At 52.5% G+C, this 17,790-nt stretch overlaps 1 protein-coding gene across 1 annotated transcript in view; it reads right to left on the bottom strand.

Annotated features, from left to right (window-relative positions):
* EMP2 (epithelial membrane protein 2) overlaps positions 1-13,416 on the bottom strand; it is a 35,154-nt gene extending 21,738 nt beyond the window's left edge. Inside the window, exon 1 of the mRNA XM_008141593.3 lies at positions 13,167-13,416. The gene's annotated coding sequence lies outside the window, so the exon portion shown is untranslated. The remainder of the gene's footprint in view (positions 1-13,166) is intronic.
* Between the last annotated feature and the right edge of the window lie 4,374 nt (positions 13,417-17,790).

The following is a 17,790-nucleotide window of genomic DNA, read 5'->3' on the forward strand; positions in this document are numbered from 1 at the left end:
GTGGCTCTGGATGCTGGTCACCCCTACGTGTCATTGCTCCGGGCTCCACACATGAAGCAGGCTGGGGACAAGGGACGCAGAGAACAGAGTCACCCGTGAGTCCTGAAAGCGCCTTCCTTCGCCGAGCGCAGGAGGAACACTTGTCAGTGAGGTGGCCAGTCCTAAGGATGGGCAAGGACTATGATGCATTTTGCAGGTGACACATTAAAACTAAGGGATTTAGCCACATCATTCAGTTAGCAGGTGGGGGAACCAGGGCTCAGAACCCCAGCCTTCTGATTACCAGCCTGTCACTCACCGTTTTTAAATGGAGCAAGTATTCACCCAATGAGCATTCACTGAGTGCTGGCCACGCCCGGGGCCCGGTGATACACGGATGAGTAAGGCAGGCTCTGTGTCCCTGGGGAACACTCAGGTGCAAGACCAAGTGTGTGCCAATAAATGAACACGCTGTGATGACATGTGTGCTGGGAGAACACAGAGGGAGGTATGACTAGCCCTGTGCCGGGGGGTGGGGTCAGCGTCATCAGGGCTTCTCAGAGGGAGTGACATCGGAGCTGGGTGTCAGGATGGGCAGGCAGGGCTGTGAGGATGGGGTGTTGTAGGCAAACGGAGCCAAACGCTCCGAGGCGCTGAAGCCTGACCAGTGTGAGGAGGGTGTGTGCTGGGCAGGGCCCCGGGCTGAGCCAGATCTACGCTGGGCAAGAACTTAACGGGCCTTGGGAGTCTGCGTGTTACCCTGGACGCAGTGGGAGATGGGGAAGATTTTTCAGGCAGGAAAGTAACAAGATCCACCTCTAAAGCAAAACATCCCACAGTCCGGGAGACGGTTTAGAAGGAAGTGAATTGGGGAGCGGCTGGAGCAGCCCTGGTGAGAAATGATGAGGGTCTGGACTAAGGCAGGACAGGGATGTGGGCAGAAGGGAGAGATGGAGAGCTCCTCAGCAGGCAGAATCACCAGGACCTGTGTGGGCTGAGGGGCGGGCAGAGGACCCTGGGGGCCGTCTGCCTGTGCCAGAGTGGACGCTGGTTCCACGGATGCACTTGGGCTGGGGCAGGAGGAGCACTGGAAGGACGAGGGCTTTAGAAATGCCTGGTTAACAACGGTGGAAAGGGGTTGGGCAGTTGGAAATATGGGCGGGACTGTCACTCAGGAGAAAACGGGAGCTGGGAGCAGAAACCCAGGGTCATGGGGGTGAGCGTGGGGGACAAAAGCCCGGGTAGATATAAAGTGTTACCCGGGAGAAAGTGCTGGCAGAGAGCAGAGGTGGGGAGGAAAGGCCAGAGAAGGAGACAGCGATGTGGGCACAGTGTGGGGAGGAAACAAGACGGCAAGAGAGGAGGGTTAGGAAAAAACCCATCATGATGGAAAATGAGCTCACAGGCAAACTTGGTCATAATTTTGGTGAAGTGAACGAAGGCCCTTCTTTATTTTCCTCCCTGCGACCTGCTGGTTATCCTGTGGCTGTTAACTTGGGCATTACTGCCTCTCCCACTGGGGTCCGGGACCTGGCATGTTTCTACAGGAAGGCACAGTGCCCGGGTTATAGATGGTGCTCAGTAAATGTGTGTTGAATGAATGACTAAAGCAGGGGTCCTCAAACTATGGCCCGCGGGCCACATGCGGCCCGCCGAGGACATTCATCCGGCCCGCCGGGTGTTTTTGCCGCCGCTGCCTGTCCTGCTTAGCAGCCGACTTAGCAGTGTGCATAGGAATCTGTTCATAGTTTATTTTTAAACTATAGTCCGGCCCTCCAACTGTCTGAGGGACAGTGAACTGGCCCCCTGTTTAAAAAGTTTGCGGACCCCTGGACTAAAGGAACCAGGTTCCAAGGAGCTACAGAGCTAAGAAGAAGACAAGAGAGGAGCTAGACTTTTCTTCCAAGTCTGACAGTAAAAGAAGGAACTGTTTCTCAAGTGCCTGGAGTCCCTTCCCCAAGAGAAAACGCGGGCCCCAATGGCTTCACTGGTGAATTCTGCCACCACTGAAGGAAGAATAATACCAACTCCGCATAAACTCTCCCAGAAAATTGAAAAGGGGATACCTCCCAACTCATCCTATGAGGCCTGCAATACCCTGATCTCAAAAGCAGACAAGACATTGTAAGAAAAATGCAGATCAACATCTCTCCTGGTCATAAGCACAAAGGGTTTCAGTAACATTTCCACGAATCGAATCCTCCTCCTGAGAGGTGGAATGCATTCCCCGCCCACTGCCCACGGAATCCTGGCTGCCCCGTGGAAGGGCAGGAGGCTCCATGAGCAGAGATGGCCGCCCTAAGCCAGCCAGCCCCCAGCTGACCCAAGCCCACACGGTCCCCCTTGCAGAATCAGGAACTAAATAAATGTTTTCTGTTTTAAGCCATTGCATTCCAGGATGGATTGTTACACAGCAAGTGCGAACTGATACAGGGGAAAACACTGCTTTGTGAGACTCAGAGTTCCTCAAGGACCGAAACCCCGTCTTACTCATCTTCATACTCCCAGTGCCCAAGGTTACTCAGCACATACTTGTTGAATGTCTGCTAGTTTGGGCAGCTCTTAAAAGGGCTAATAACCACCATTCTGCCAATGACTGCTACCTGACCCCCTCAATTAAAGAGCTCCCTGCTGCCTGCTGTCATCCCAGGAGTTCCCTGTAATTACGCCGCCCGGCAAACACACAGCCCAGCCCAGAGAGGGTTGATACTGTATCTGCAGGCGCACATGTCAGTGTGGGGTGAGGTGGATTCGGATTAGGTGGCTAGGGGTGAGGCAGGTGTCAGACTCAGGGTGTTCCCATCCTCACAGCCACTGGGTTAGGGATATTCTTCCCGCCACAGAGCACCTTGTATTAGTGACTTTCATGTAATCCGCAGAGCAGCGGCACTCCCTTTAACAGCCCAAGTGACAAGAGTTGTCCTTTTTATAGATGGATTTTGCCAGCAAGTGAGGGACCAGGAATCACTGCCTACAACTCAGCCAGGCCCAACGAGCCTCAAGACCAGGAAGCTAGGCCTCCACCACCGAGTAAATTCACACAGGAAGGGGAAGAAGGGGGAAGACCAGCAGGAAGTAATGTGTACAAAACTCGGTGAGAGCTCAGACGGAGCCAGACTGGACTGTGGCCCAGCAGCTTGGCCACTCACTGCCTCAGTTTCCTCATCTGTAAAATGGGGATGACAATGGCACACCTCCCTCCTAGGACTGCTGGGTGATAACAGAGTGGACATGCTTAGAACAGCATCTGTATATAACAAGTACATGCACCAATCACAACCAGAATCTCAGTGACGTTTCTTAGAATTGCCACCCCAGTCCCTTCTCCTCCCCAACAGCCAGGTTCTCTCCTCCTGTCCTCCGCCACCACTCTCAGGTGGCAGCCACCAAGTGGAAATGACCACCAGAGCTGTCTCCCGGAGGGAAAGAAGTGCAAACAGACAACAGGAAGCTCGAGATGTGCGGAAAATTAGGGGATATTTCAGGCACCGTCCCCGCGATGCTTACGTCAACGTTTTCCAAATCCGTCATCCCGGCACCACCTTCAGAAGGTCAGGCCTATCTGTGTACCCCCTGTATTACTAGTAACTGATTTTAAAACTCACATCTTTATAAAAGGAAACCTTATGTCAAGACTGAAAACGGAAAGGCAGCCGTTGCTGCCCTAAGTAGGTGGTGCTGGGGAAGAGAAATACAATGAAAACAAAACAGTGTTATTAGGTTCCAGCTAGAAACTGCTGCTGCTGAGAGCTGTGAGTCCCGGCCAGCTTCTCTCTCTCTTTGCTGCAACAGGATGTCACACGTGTTTCAGAAGTTTTAAAGACACATTTGCACAAAACTGAGAGTTTCTCCTTGGAGGGTTAGAAGGGAATTTTAAGGGGAGTATTTGAAAGATTCTATTTTATTTAATGCTGTGTGTCTGGCCCACCTAAAGTACCTGTGATCATTAATTTTATGTGTCAACCTGGCTAGGCCACCGTGTTTCTGTGGGGTGTTTCTTGGATGAGATTAATTGGCGCGCACTGAGAAAAGCAGACTGCCCTCCATGATGTGGTGGGCCTCATTCCATCAGCTGAAGGCCTGAAGACAACGAAAAAGCCGACCTTCCCCCTGGAAATGCAATACCAGTTCTTCCCTAGGTCCTGCCGGCCTACCTGGCAGATTTTGGACTTGCCAGCCTCCATACTTGGGTGAACCAATTCCTTACAGTAAATCTCTCTTTATAATACACACCAATTGGTTCAGTTTCATAGAGAACCCTGCCTAACACAGCACCTCTCTGTAACCTGAGGGCAGCTAGGTCCTGGCCCTTACCTGGGGGCTTGGAGGGACTGACAGGAAGGGACTCCTGCCGTGAAACACTCAAGACCAGGGCAGATACTGAGCCAGCTGGGGAGCCAGCCCCGTGAACCTGACATCGCACTGTACCATTCCCCGTTGGCATGCCTGGAGGCCTGTGAGGTCACCCTGCTAGAAAGAAAGGCAGTCCCAACACCTCCCCTTTCCAACTGGGGCACCTCTGATGACATTGTGTCTGCAGCTCTGCCACTGTCCAGCCATGGAACTGGGACACTGACCCCACACAATGAGAACTGCGAACTCATGCAGTCTCAGCCGAAAGGCATGGTGTGGTCGTGCAGAGCCACCCTGACTCATAGCCTCTGCCGGGGTTATTTTTATAGCATCCAGTTTCCACCCGTACGTGCCCCCGGACTGGGGACCTCGCCACTTCCCAACATCGCATCTGGTTTGGGGGCCCTCAGCTTTAGAGCACGGTTTTCCAAACCTCAGTCATTTGCCTACCACCCTCTCGAGGTATCCCTGAAGGATTTCACGTCATCTTTGTCTTAAAATAAACCCACTATTTAACAGGAATACGTGTGTTTTAAAAAGAAATCTGGCCCTGCCGGTGTGGCTCAGTGGTTGAGCATCGACCCATGAACTGGGAGGTCACAGGTTGATTCCTGGTCAGGACACATGCCAGGGTTTCAGGCTTGATCCCCAGTAGGGGGCATGCAGGAGGCAGCTGATTGATGATTCTCTCTTATTATTGACTAGAGGCCCGATGCACGAAATTCGTGCAAAGGGCTCGGCCCTCACAGCCCTGGCCGGCCCTCACAGCCCCTCGCAGCCCCGGCTTCATCTGGAAGGTCGTTGGGATGGTCGTTCGTTCAGCTGTTCGGTCTAATTAGCATATTAGCTCTTTATTATATAGGATGTTTCTATCCCTCTCTTCCTCTCTCTGAAATCAATAAAAACATATTTTTAATTTTTTAAAAATATATTTTATTGATTTTTTTACAGAGAGAAATAGAGAGCCAGAAACATCAATGAGAGAGAGATATCGATCGGCTGCCTCCTGCACATCCCCTACTGGGTGTGTGCCCGCAACCAAGGTACATGCCCTTGATCAGAATCGAACCTGGGACCCTTGAGTCCACAGGCCGACGCTCTATCCACTGAGCCAAACCAGTTAAAAAGAAAAAGAAATCTGGCTCCTGGGAAACGGAAACTCGGCACCACTTGCCACAAATAGAGATTGAGATTGACTGTAAAATAAATGGCCCCTCCGCTAACCCCTCCAAAATTCACAAGTTCTGGTTCAATGCTGCTGTCTGCAGAAGGGCTGAGCTGAAGACCTGCCCTGTCTGGTGAAAGAAAAAACAAAACAAAACTAGAGTCAAAGAGGCATCAAGAGTTTAGCAGCAACAAAGTTTCCCTTTGATGGAATAAAAACATTTAAAGACAAAAAAAAAAAAAAAAAAAAAGGGGGAACCACTTTCTCCCTGAACGATTTAACATTGTTTAATGTCGTATCCTGCACCACCTGAAATCACTCCAGCATCACGACCCCCACCCTGCAGGAATCCATTGATTTCCAATTCTGCCTCCGGTGGTCCCCTCCCAGGAAACCACAGAGCACAGGCCTTCCCTTCCTTCCACGCCCAGCCTGTCCCAAGACCTTCAGGGGGGCCTCACTTAGATCCAGGAGCCCCGAACTCAGGAGCTGCTCTAGACCTGCACCAGTGGAAGCTTCGTAGGGAACCAGGACAGGACGGGGCATTGAGTGAAAATGAAGACATGAGAATGCTCTTACACTGCAGGTAGGACTGTGAAATGGTGCAGCCACTATGGCAAACAGTCTGGCTGTTCCTCAAACAACTACACAGAGTGACCACAGGACCCAGCGCTGCTACTCCTAGGTATGTACCCAAGAGAAATGAAAACACGTGTCCAGCAAAAACTTGCACAAATGTATACAGCAGCTGTATACATTTGACCATGGCCAAAAGGTAGAAACAACCCATCCATCCATCCACTCATGCATGGATAAACAACATGTGTTAAGTCCATACAATGTAACAGACTTAGGTCATAACAAGTCTAATAGATATGCTACAACATAGATGAACCTTGAAGATATTACACGAAGTGAACTAAGCTAGACTCAAAAGGCCACCTAGTGTATGATTCTGTTTATATAAAATGTTCAGAAGAGGCAAAGCTATACAGACAGGAAGATTAGTGACTGACCAGGGCTGAGGGGGATGGGAAAATAGGGTGGGATATCGAAAGGGTTTCTTTATGAGGCGATGAAATGTTCCCAAATGGACGCTGGTGATGGTCACACCTGGTTGCGGCGCCTCTAAAACACACTGAATTGTACGCTTGAAAAAACTCATTTAAAAAGAGATTTCAGAGAATAAAATGGGGGAGTTCTGAGTTTCCTGGGGGCTGGTATTTCAACACCTCCATGCCCTTGGGGCTGACACACAAGGACACCTGAGAGCCCTTGGCAGCCCTGGTGTGAAAGGGAAGGTAGAAGCCGCACGGCCCAGAGGCCAGACATCCTCGTCCCACACCCTCAACCGACCACCCACACCCAAGGCCTGCGACTGAGCCAGCCCCTCACTTTCCAGGGTGTCCTGAGTACAGAGAGTATACAGTAGGCACTACTCGAGGACATGAGGGCATGGACCACCCAGTCCCGGCCCTCACAGAGTGGCCAAAAGAAATCGGGGATGGGCTAGTACCCCAAACCTTAGTTAGTGCCCCTTCCTTCTCCGCAAATGACCGAGCTTGCTTCCCACTCAGGGCAGCAGGATGTTTGCTGAGCAATACTCCCTTTCTGGGACGTTCTTAGATCTTGGGGTGTCTAGCTGCTTCTCTGTGTTCAGCATCAACTCCAAAGTCCCCATTCTTAGAGAAGCCTTCCCAGACCATCCTAGCGAAGTGACTCCTGTTTTATTTTCTTCAAACCGCTGAACATCATCTGCTATTTCCCTATTGCTCTCTATTCACTTTTTTAGTCTCGTCCCCCTAGACTGGAAGCGCCCCGCGGGCAGGGATTTATGTCTGTTTGGTCACTGCTGTGTCCCTGATGCCCAGCACAGTGCCCAGCATCCAGGAAGCCCCTGAACAGGGAGGGGGTGAAGACTGAAGAACCTCCAGGGAGCGGACGGAGAGGAAGGCTCAGCGTCCTCCTCTCACTCCCAGGGAGCGGGCGCATAACTTCCCAGACATCTCTGGGTCAGGGGCTTCTTGAAATTCTCAGGAGAAGGGGAAGCTGAGAGCATCACAGCTGGGGGTGGGGGTAGGTGGTGGGCCCTTCAGCCAGCCAAGGGGACCAGGTGGGACACCAATAGTGTCAACACGGCCACCATTATCCTTTCTGTCTGTCTGTGTACCAACTGTACTGTTCATTGCCCAGAATTATCATTAGAGCACATCAGTTTAATTGGAGTCCCTTTAAAATGTGTCTTATGCCATAAATGGAAAATCCGTATCACTTGCCAATGACTGACGTTTTAGTAATATACTTTAAAATAAGTATGAGCGTGCTGCAGTTTGAGCACTGCCTGCACATAATTCACCTCCAGAAGCCTGTGGGTGTGCAGACCACACTCTGAGCGTGTCGAAGATTAAGCCTCTTCTGGTCTTAGAAGAATGTGACCCCATGTCATGTTGATATAAATGGACACTGACCATACCGCTTGGGCCTGTCGCGGCTCCAGGCAGAGCCAATGGCAGGAGGGAGAGGGAACAGCTGCCGATCCTAATTCTCTCTCACGGTCCCCAACCTTTCCCCAAACCTTCCCCTCCCCCTCCCCTGCTGCCTTTGGCTGGCCCCTCACTGGGGTTGGCTGGAAAGCAGGAAGCTGCCTAAGACCCAGGGTGATTCCTTCTATCAGTTAGTCAGGTGAACAGAGATCTACTAAGCGCTTAGTGCATGCTTAGCTCTGTGCTGGGTGCTGGAAACATCCTGTGAACTCGACAGGCGGGTCCCCGCACCTGCAGCTCTGGCCTCTCTTACGCAAAGACCATCAGAAACAATGGAACCCAATGCCATGTGGACGGGGGGTTCCCGTCGAAAGCAGGATTTCTCCTGGGGGTGGGCGCCTGTTCTGTCTGATCGGGCTACTGCGGGACCTTCAGGGCCGAGATGGCCGCCTCTGGATGAGAAATGCTCGTCTCCCGGGCACTCACCAGAACATCTGCAGCAAGGAACTTTCCTGGCCCAAAGGACCAGGGCTGCTTCAAGAGGAGAGCACACACGTCTGCTTTTAAAGAGAGGGACGGGACCGAAGTACGTCTGATGGAACAGAGTCTGTGGGGTCCACGGACTTGGATTCAAATCTCAACACAGTCACGGTGTGTGTTTAAGCCACATTTTTAGGACTCCATTTTTTAAATCTATAGAGCAGGGATAAGAGTCCCTACCTCAGGGCGTGGTTACTCACTTTAAATGAGGTAAAGGTTGTAAAGCACGTGGCCAGTACACTGCTTTGCATCCTATAAATGCCATAATAACAGCAGGATCATTATTTTCATTGCTGCTGATAACACTGGCAAAATCTGCCCTGGCCGGTTGGGGTCAGTAGATAGAGCACCGGCCTGCAGACTGAAGGGTCCCAGGTTCGATTCCGGTCAAAGGCACATGCCTGGGTTGTGGGCTCAATCTCCGGTAGGGGGCATGCAGGAGGCAGCTGATCAATGATTCTCTCTCATCATTGATGTTTCTATCTCTCTATCCCTCTCCTTTCCTCTCTGAAATCAATAAAGAATATATTTTAAAAAACAAACAAAAACTGGCAAAATCTAAGTCATTCTTCCCTGCTCTCAAACACCAAGCAGACCCAGGTCTGTCTCCGAATTCTCTTCCCAGCTCAGACTCCCAGTGGTCTCCAGGACACCCTGCCGAGGACCTCATGGTGGCGCTATTAACACACCCCAAGGGTACTCACTGCTCCTCTTTGCCCCCGCCTGCCACTTGTCTAATAACAGCACCCAGACCCCAGATGGGAAACCCATCATACCCATGAGGTGTCCACAATGAGAGCAACGTTCCATGGGGACTGGATGGCACCTCCGGCTTTAAGCTTCCATTACGTGTCCCTGCATTACTGCACAGCCCTACCTAGACTCTGTCCAGAGCCTCCACCATGCAGCCCATCTTCTAAAGCTCCCCACCCTCACCCCTGCAAAATGCCCTATATTATTACTGAACTTCAGGTACACAAGTAACCCATGAACATATTCTGTTGTAGATAAGAGTGGAGTCCCTGTGCCCGTGCCTTCCACACCTCTCACCAGAGGCAACCACTTCAATCTATTTTGATAAATCCTTGCAGACATCTTTCTTTGTATACACGTAATACGTATGAGTTACAGGAATACAGATGAAATACAACTAGTACTTGTTTGTTGCTATATAAATAGCATATTTTCCCACATATTGCTTTGCTCTTTTTAAAAAGATTCAACCGTGTCTTACAGATCTTACTACATTGGTACAGAGATGAACCTGCAGCCAAGTGCTGGGTGACTGTAGGCAAGTCACTCCACCTCTCGGAGTGGCCCTGCTGCTGTCACAACGGGATGATCTAAGGCGGCTGTGCCCCTGAAACTCTCCGATCTCGCTCCATGGCTGCCCTGCATGCTGAGCGCTCTTACCCCTTCCAGGAGTCCACCTAAGGCTCTGCTGCCTGGGAGAGCCCAAGTGACTGGCACAGAACAACGTCACAGTCGCCACCAGCGCCCCCACCGGGGGTATCAGGTTACCAGCCCTGCGCTCACGCTGGGTGGCAGCTCTGCCTCAGATATTTTTAGCCTCCCCCTTCGGCCGTTCCTAACAAGAGCCAGATGCATCTGCCGATTCCCGCCAAAGTTGGTCCTGCCGAAACTGCAGTCTTTAAGTAACTCCTGCGGGAAGCCAGGCTGCACCACTCCTGGGGGCGGGAGGGGGGGGGGGCGGGGATGGGGGCCTCCTCTTCCAGCCACACCCCTCCCAGGCCCCCATTCCTTCCCTGGACAAGCTGAAGCCAACAACACAGAGTCAGGCCTCTCGTCCTGGCTATGGCGCCAGCTGTCCTCTTTCCCCATTCCAGCTGCTGCTGCCAATCGCCCGCTTTTCCAAACCCAGTAAGACATCCCCGAGGGGCTCCCACACAGGAGTCCGGCCGCCGACCTGACCTTTAACTGCCTCTTCTGGAAGGGTTCTGCTCCCCAGTCCCAATGCCGGGGACCCCACTTCACCTTTGGGTGATGCTGCCACCACCCCCACCCCGCGTTAGCTCCAGAGCTTATGTCAGAGGCCCCACTTGTCCACAGAGCCGGTGCAGCAACCACATGTTGCAACACACACAATTTTCTGCCCCCCCCCCCCCCCCAGGAAGGTGGCTGGACTCCTGCCTCCCAAACAAACCCCGCCAACCAGCCAGCAGTCCACTGCCATCCCATCTGGCCTGGAAAGGCATTCCTATGTTTTTGTCTCGACAGACTTCCCTTCCTGGCCATGTCTGGCGGGGTTGACTATGACAAAGAGAGGCCTTCACTCTGCCCCCGTCAGCCAGGAAGGCCCCAGAGGGCAGGGCGGCATGTGCCTGGGATGAAACACTGGCCAGCTGAGCCTGCCTCTCAATCCATCGCCCGTAGCTGGGAAATGGAGAGTGTGCCACATGCACGCGGTTTTAGCTCCTGGGAAAGAGATGTCGTGTGAGACAGAGAAAGGATATGTAGGTGAAACACGCTTACATTCCAGGAAGAAAGGGCCTTACAAATGACTTGTGCGTGTAGTGGGAAGGGGGTGGCAGGGAGGACTGAATGGATGCACCCTGTATTTACAATTAGATGCCAGGGAGACCTGCTTGACCCTCAAGAGTTGTGCCCTGATCTGGGGCCCTGCCAGCTCTCCAGAGAGGGCACGGCCCCTCCCCTCTGGGTGGGGAAGTACAGTGTCAGCTCCCAAGCTCCCTGCCTGGCCCTGGCCTCACCCACCCCGCTGGCCACCTCTGAGGCACAAACACCTGTCTCGGGATTTCAGGCGAATCAAAATTTCCTCACTGGAGGAACAGAGGCAGCTCCAGGCTGTGTGGCCTGCTCTCGGCCTCCCACCCCCACTCCCCAAGTCCAGGCGGGGGTAGAGGTGGCAGATCCAAAACCCGCAGTGGGAAAACAGGTTCTGCACCTTGCTGCCACCCCCACACCCCTCCCTAGGCTGTGGGCTTGGCATCTGGGCCCTGATTTCCCCAGAAGGGTCTCCCCCATTCCCCACAACCCACCTGGACATCTCCAGGTGGAGCAAAGGGGAGGTCTTGCAGGGGAGAGGGTGCAGGTGGAGGTTCCAAGTCTGGCTCTGGGCATTCCTAGCTCAGGGACCTGAAATACTGACTGGCAGTCTCAGCCAGGCTCCGCATCTAGGAGCGAGAGGCTCTGGGAGAACGGGAGCGCGTGGGCGCCCAGCGCCGCAAAGGCTCCGCCAGCTTTGGTTTCCATCTCTGTCCCTGAGGACTCCTGGGGAAACCAGGCTCCAGCCCCTTCCTCATCCTCCGTCCACTTCCTCATCCCAAGGCCAAGTTCCAGGGAGAAGTGGCCAGCAACAGTGAGCGCTTCTGGGACTTCTAACCGATTCAGGGCAGAAGTGGCTGAAGGCTTTTAAAAACCATTATGATAAAATATACATAATATTTTAACCACCTACAAGTGTGCAATTCAGTGGCATTAAATACATTCACAATGTCGTATAACCCTCACCACGATCTATACCCAAAAGGTTTTCACCTGCCCCAACAAAAACTCTGCCCCCATTAAGCCATAATCCCCACTCCCCTTCCCCAGCTCCTGGTAGCCTCTACTCTACTTTCTGCGCCTAGGAACTTGCCTGTGCTGGGGCACCTCATGGGAGTGGAATCACCCAGTATTTGGGCTGCTCGTTTAAGGCCCTCGCCAAGGCCATTGGCTGTCACTTTTCAGGCTGGTCTCTGCATTTCCGACGCAGATAAGTTACAAGATCACACCACCACCGCCACCGCCAATCCCACCTTCACATCTTTGGAGCTTGGGAGGGGGCAGTGCCCCTAACCCCAAACCTGAAACTAAGCTGCCAGCCTCGTCCCAAAGTAAGGAGTGGGTTGTGGGGCCTGGGAGGGAGGGCTTTCCTCTGTGGGGCCTCCCTCAGGTCCAGGTGCCCAAGACTAGTCTCCCTCTTTGAGGTCCCCAGGAGGGCCCCAAATGAGGACCTCATGAGAGTGTGTTCAGCACCCTGTATAATTCACACCTGAACTCTCGATCCCTCTTTCTCTGGAACCCATGGGCGGGCCCTAAAAGCCCTGAAAGCCCCAGGAAGGTTAAGGTGGGGAGGGGCGGAGGCGTCCTCCAAGCAGGGCCTTGAGGCTCCTCCACCGACCCAGACCTAAGAAAGTAGCTCCACGCCGTAGGGGGGCGCAACGGAGCCGCCGCCCGGGCCGAAAAGATTGCGCTACTCCGCACGACCCACTGACCCGGCCTGGGCGCAGCCAGTCCCGCGCGCTCTGGGAGGCAGGGGGCGGGGGGGGGCAGTGCTGCGAGGCGCTGTGGACCCTCACGCGACAGGAGGGCAGCTTTGGACTCCTCCCCAAACTTTTCCCGCCTGCCCCGGCGCTCACGGAGAAGGAAGAAGTCCGGGGGTGGGGAGGTGGAATTCCGGGTCCCGAGCGAGTGGGGCACCGGCGGGAAGCCTGGTCCCCGTAATCTGGCGGAGGAAGGGCGGATTTTCGGCAGGGAGGGGCCTCGACCCCACCCTGCTCCCTACCAACTGCAGGGATCCCCCTGGGTCCAGTACGTGCAGGGCCCGCGCGCGCGCTTCCCGGGCGCACACCGCCCGGAGCCCGAAGAGGGGCGCGCGGCCCCCGGGCACAATCCCCACTCACCGGGCGTTGGCGGCGGGACCGACCGACGGGCTGGGGCGCGAGGCGAAGTAGCCGGACTGTTTTGAAGCTCTGAGCTGGGACTGCGCGCCCTCCCTCCCTCCTCCCTCTCGGTGGCGCGGAGCCTCCTCCCCACGTCCCCCTCTTTCTCCGATCCCGCCTCCCGGGGCGTGATGTCAGGAGCCGGGAGAGCGGAGTGGGAGGGGCCGCAGGAGGTGGGTGGGGGACCCCGCAGAGAAAGGCCGGAGCCCTGGGAGGGCACCCCAGCCCTGCCTGCTTCCTGCGCAGCGCTGCCAAGTTTAGGGCGGATTCCGTAGCGTAGCTGCGGGAAGCGGAGACGTGGGAAGGAAACTCCTTGGATCTGGGTCCCCCTCGTTGAGCTCGCCCTCCCCGGTTCCCAGCTCCCTCGCCTCTCCTCTCTTCTCTTTCCTCCCCTTCCCCCCTCTTCTCTTCCCTTGGGGAAGGGGGAAGAACAGGGTTCTGGAATTAGACCCCGTGCTTTAGGACCCCTTCTCTGACACTTTTCTTAGCTTTGTGGTTTTGCCTGTAATCTTTCCTGCCTCGGTCTCTCTTCTTTCCACACGGGGACCGCTTTCCTTGGGCGGTTGTAAGGCCTGAAATTGAGAACACACGCACAGTGCCTGGCACATAGTCAGTGCTCAGTACATGTTAGCTACTGGCATTTTTATTATCTGACATAGCCCGACCTTGCTGGGAGTGGCAGGGCCACCGGGAACCTAGTCCTGGGATTCCTCCAGAGTCCCCCATTCACTGACCCCCTACTCACACAAACCACTACCCATAGCCTTTGAACCCACAGTCCTGGAATTTATTGTCCCTGAAAATGACAAAAAAGAAGGTACTGGCTTTCTTTCCCGCCTGGGTTCCCCCACCTGCGGGGGGCGGGAGGGAGGGGGAGGAGAAGAGAGGAGAAGGGGAGATTTTCTGTATTAAAAAATTGAAGAAATTGCAAAACAGGGCCACAACGTATTACAGAATATTTTTAAGCTTTTAGTTCCACAGGTTAATGCTATTTGCACCATCCCCCACCCCCCCACCCCCAAATACAAGGCAATGGACTTGCCACTAACATGAGACTTAGAAGCCCTTTTCAGAAAGGCTCATTTATTGCTCAGATGCTGGACCAGCTGGGAGGCCGTGCTTAAGTTTTCTGATGCCCTTTTCCCATCCCATTGGGAAGCTCTCCTGGGTCTAAATGAGAGATCCTTGTGAGGTTTGAGGCCCCTCCAAAGGGCCACCCACCACCCTGCCCCAGGTCCTGAGGTTTCCCAGTAGATCTAGTGTCTACCTGTCACATGTCTTTTAATTCTGAAATTCTATGGCTAATCAAGGCCTATCTCCCAAGTAAGAGATTCTCCTTAGGGCTGCAGAGGAGGCAGGAAGGTGCTCATTTGAACTGAGGTCCCATATAAAAGGGAACAAGAATGGGGTCTGGCTACTGCAGAGGAGGGTCAGGAGGGACCCACCCAGCAGCAGGGACGGTGGCCCCTGCCTGCCTCACAGCCACCTAGAGGACAGAGAAAACCCGAGACTCCCAGAATGCACAATCTCGGTGGGGCTGGAGCCGTCCTGCCATTTGCTGAGCATTTACTCTGCACCAGTTACTTTACAAACATTACCGTCAGTGTACACAACAGTCCATGAAAAACAGGCTCTGAGAAGCTACCTAAGGAACTTGCCCAAAGGCCCTATGTGAGGGATTGAGTGGGGATTTGAACTTAGACCCACTGCAGCACACCCCACTCTCCTCTTACTATATATAGCTATTCACCAAATGCTAACCATGGTCAAGCCATTATTTCTGCCATTTCTACATGCCACCTGAACTAGTATTCACTTAACATTTTCATTTAAAACTACTCGGTTTATTTATATTTACATGGTGTGGTTTTTTTTTGTTTTGTTTTTTGTTTTTTATTTGAGAGAGAGTAAGGGAGAGAGAGAGAGAGAAACATCAATCAGTCACCTACCATATACACCCCACCAGGGACTAAACCCACAACCTGGTCCTGTGCCCTGACTGGGAACTGAACTGTGACCTCTTGGTGCACGGGACAACGCTCAACCAACTGAGCCGCACTGGCCAGGGCTAACTATATTTATTTTAAAAGGAAGTTCGATGTCATGATGGTAAACAGGAAACTAGTGCCATCTGCCAGAAATAGAAGACAAACTTACTAATCTAAACACTACCCAAAGAAAACAGTGTTGGTGCATTCTAGCCAGATACTGTTGCTTGAACGAGCCCCCGAGCCTGAGGTTTAGGAGCTGTGACAAAGGGAGATCAGCAGGTATAAGAGAGGCGTGAGACTCATGCTACTGCAGAAGGAAACTTTCTCCTTCCTGTAATCAGAACGATGGGGAGATCATTGAAAAGGGAATTGCGTTCCCAGCTGGTGATTCAAAGCTAGACGCCGCCACCTCCCTCTGTCACCTAAAAGCACCTCCCCTGAGCCTGCTGGTGGGTGTGCCCCACACTGGGAAGAACCTGGCCAGACTCCAAGTTGCCTCTCCAGGACCCAGAGAAAGGAATGGATGGATTGCTCCTCGCTCTGGTTTCAAAACCCCCTCCAGAACCCCACCCCCCTGTCCCATTCACCTGATAGGTGTGCCTCTTAGTTTACTCTCTTTGAATATCTACCTGTCTCTCCGATAAGACTGGAAGCAGAAATCTGCCTCCTCCTAACCACTTGTATTTCCACTCCAAGTGTTTCAATACTAAGTCTGAAACATCAACATGGTGTGAAGGAAAAGCAAGAGTGCGTTCCATTAAATTTTGGGTCCCAACTCTTCATCCCTCTATAGCCGTGGTCGGCAAACTGCGGCTCGCGAGCCACATGCGGCTCTTTGGCCCCTTGAGTGTGGCTCTTCCACAAAATACCACAGCCTGGGCGAGTCTATTTTGAAGAAGTGGCGTTAGAAGAAGTTTAAGTTTAAAAAATTTGGCTCTCAAAAGAAATTTCAATCGTTGTACTGTTGATATTTGGCTCTGTTGACTAATGAGTTTGCCGATCACTGCTCTATAGTAATGAATACATTCACACTCCAGATGTGGCCTCCTGGCAATTGGAGCCCCTTCCCTCCTTGACCTTGAGCTAGGCCAGGTAACTAACTGGCTTCGGCCAATGAGATAGTAGCAGATGGTACACATGAGAGCTGGGAATGCGCTGGGGTGCGGGGGAGGGCTTGCCCTCTTGTGCTTTTGCCATTTCCATAAGCCGAATATACCTCTGGTAACCCACTGGCCCCAGGAAAATAAAAGAGATGAGGAGCAGAGCTACCCTAGGTGATCAGCAGGACTTCCATCTGGGACACGGAGCTGCTTTGGCCAAGCTGCAGACACGTGACTAAGAAAGGATGTCTATGGTTGCATGTCACTGGGGCATCATGGTTGTTTGTTTCTCAGCAGTAGCTGGTTGATAAAAGGACCATCTTATATGGGGAAAGAAAGAGAAAACTAAAAGAAGGCATCTGAAGGCCATGCAGAAGGCTGGGGGGGGGGCGTGTTTTGGGGTTGGGGAGGGGCAGTAATTGAGAACTCAGTGATCTCTTGTGTGTCTTTCCTGGCTAAGATGTTTTAAGAGTCTGCCAGTCTCTTATAACTGGCTCCTGTTGGCTCTTTTCTGTCCTCAGAAGGAATAACTAGGGGTGTCCATGCCTGGGGCAAGCCTGATCCCAACCTTAAGAGAGCCTAAGAGTAGCAGAACACACAGTGGAAGAGAATATGTGGATTGTTGTCAAGAAGGACTGGGATCTAACAGAAAACATGATCTAAATACATAGTCATAGTGGAAATGGATCAAATAGGAACATGTTCAGTCACGGAAACTGGCTTTTGGTTAGTGGGCCAGTTTAATTCTTGACAGATGTCAGAGGTTTTACTCACTTCCATTCAAGGACCATTTCCTTTGAAAACAAATTGGTGGATAGGCTGCTAAGGATGGCCCCCTGTGATCCTGCCTCCTGGTTTTCACCCCCTTGCATGCTCTCCTTGAGAGTGGACTGGACATAATGATTTGCTTTTAATGAATAGAATAAGGGAAAAATGATGGATATCACTTCCATGAATAGGTTATAAAAATTGTGACTTCCATCTCATTAGCAGACTCTGTTGCCTTTTAGGTTTGCTTGCTTTAGTGAAGTCAGCTGCCATGTTACAGAGGCCTACATAGCAAAGAACAAAGGGAAACTCTGACCCAAAGCAGCCAGGCTCTGAGGCCTGCAGTCCAGCAGCCTCTGAGAACCAGAATGCATCCAACAATCATGTGGGCTTAGAAGCGGCTCCTTCCTCAGTTGAGCCTCAGATGAGACCTCAGCCCTGGCTGACACCTCCCTGGAAGCCCTGAGAGGCCCTGAGGCAGAGGACCCAGTTAATCTATGCCCAGATTCCTGACCCACAAAAGCTGTGTTAACAAATGTGTGTTGCTTTAAGCTGCTACATTTTGGAATAATTTGTTATGTGGTAAAAGATAAGTGATACACAGACAAAAAATAATAATTTAATTACCATTGACTGAGATTAGGAAGGCCAGGTTCTAGTTGTAGCCTTTGCATCAGTCATGATAAGCTAGGTTATGCCACAGTAACAAATGATCCCCAAATTTCT

This window comes from Eptesicus fuscus, chromosome 4 (genome assembly GCF_027574615.1).
Source record: "Eptesicus fuscus isolate TK198812 chromosome 4, DD_ASM_mEF_20220401, whole genome shotgun sequence".
Taxonomy (NCBI): Eukaryota; Metazoa; Chordata; class Mammalia; order Chiroptera; family Vespertilionidae; genus Eptesicus; species Eptesicus fuscus.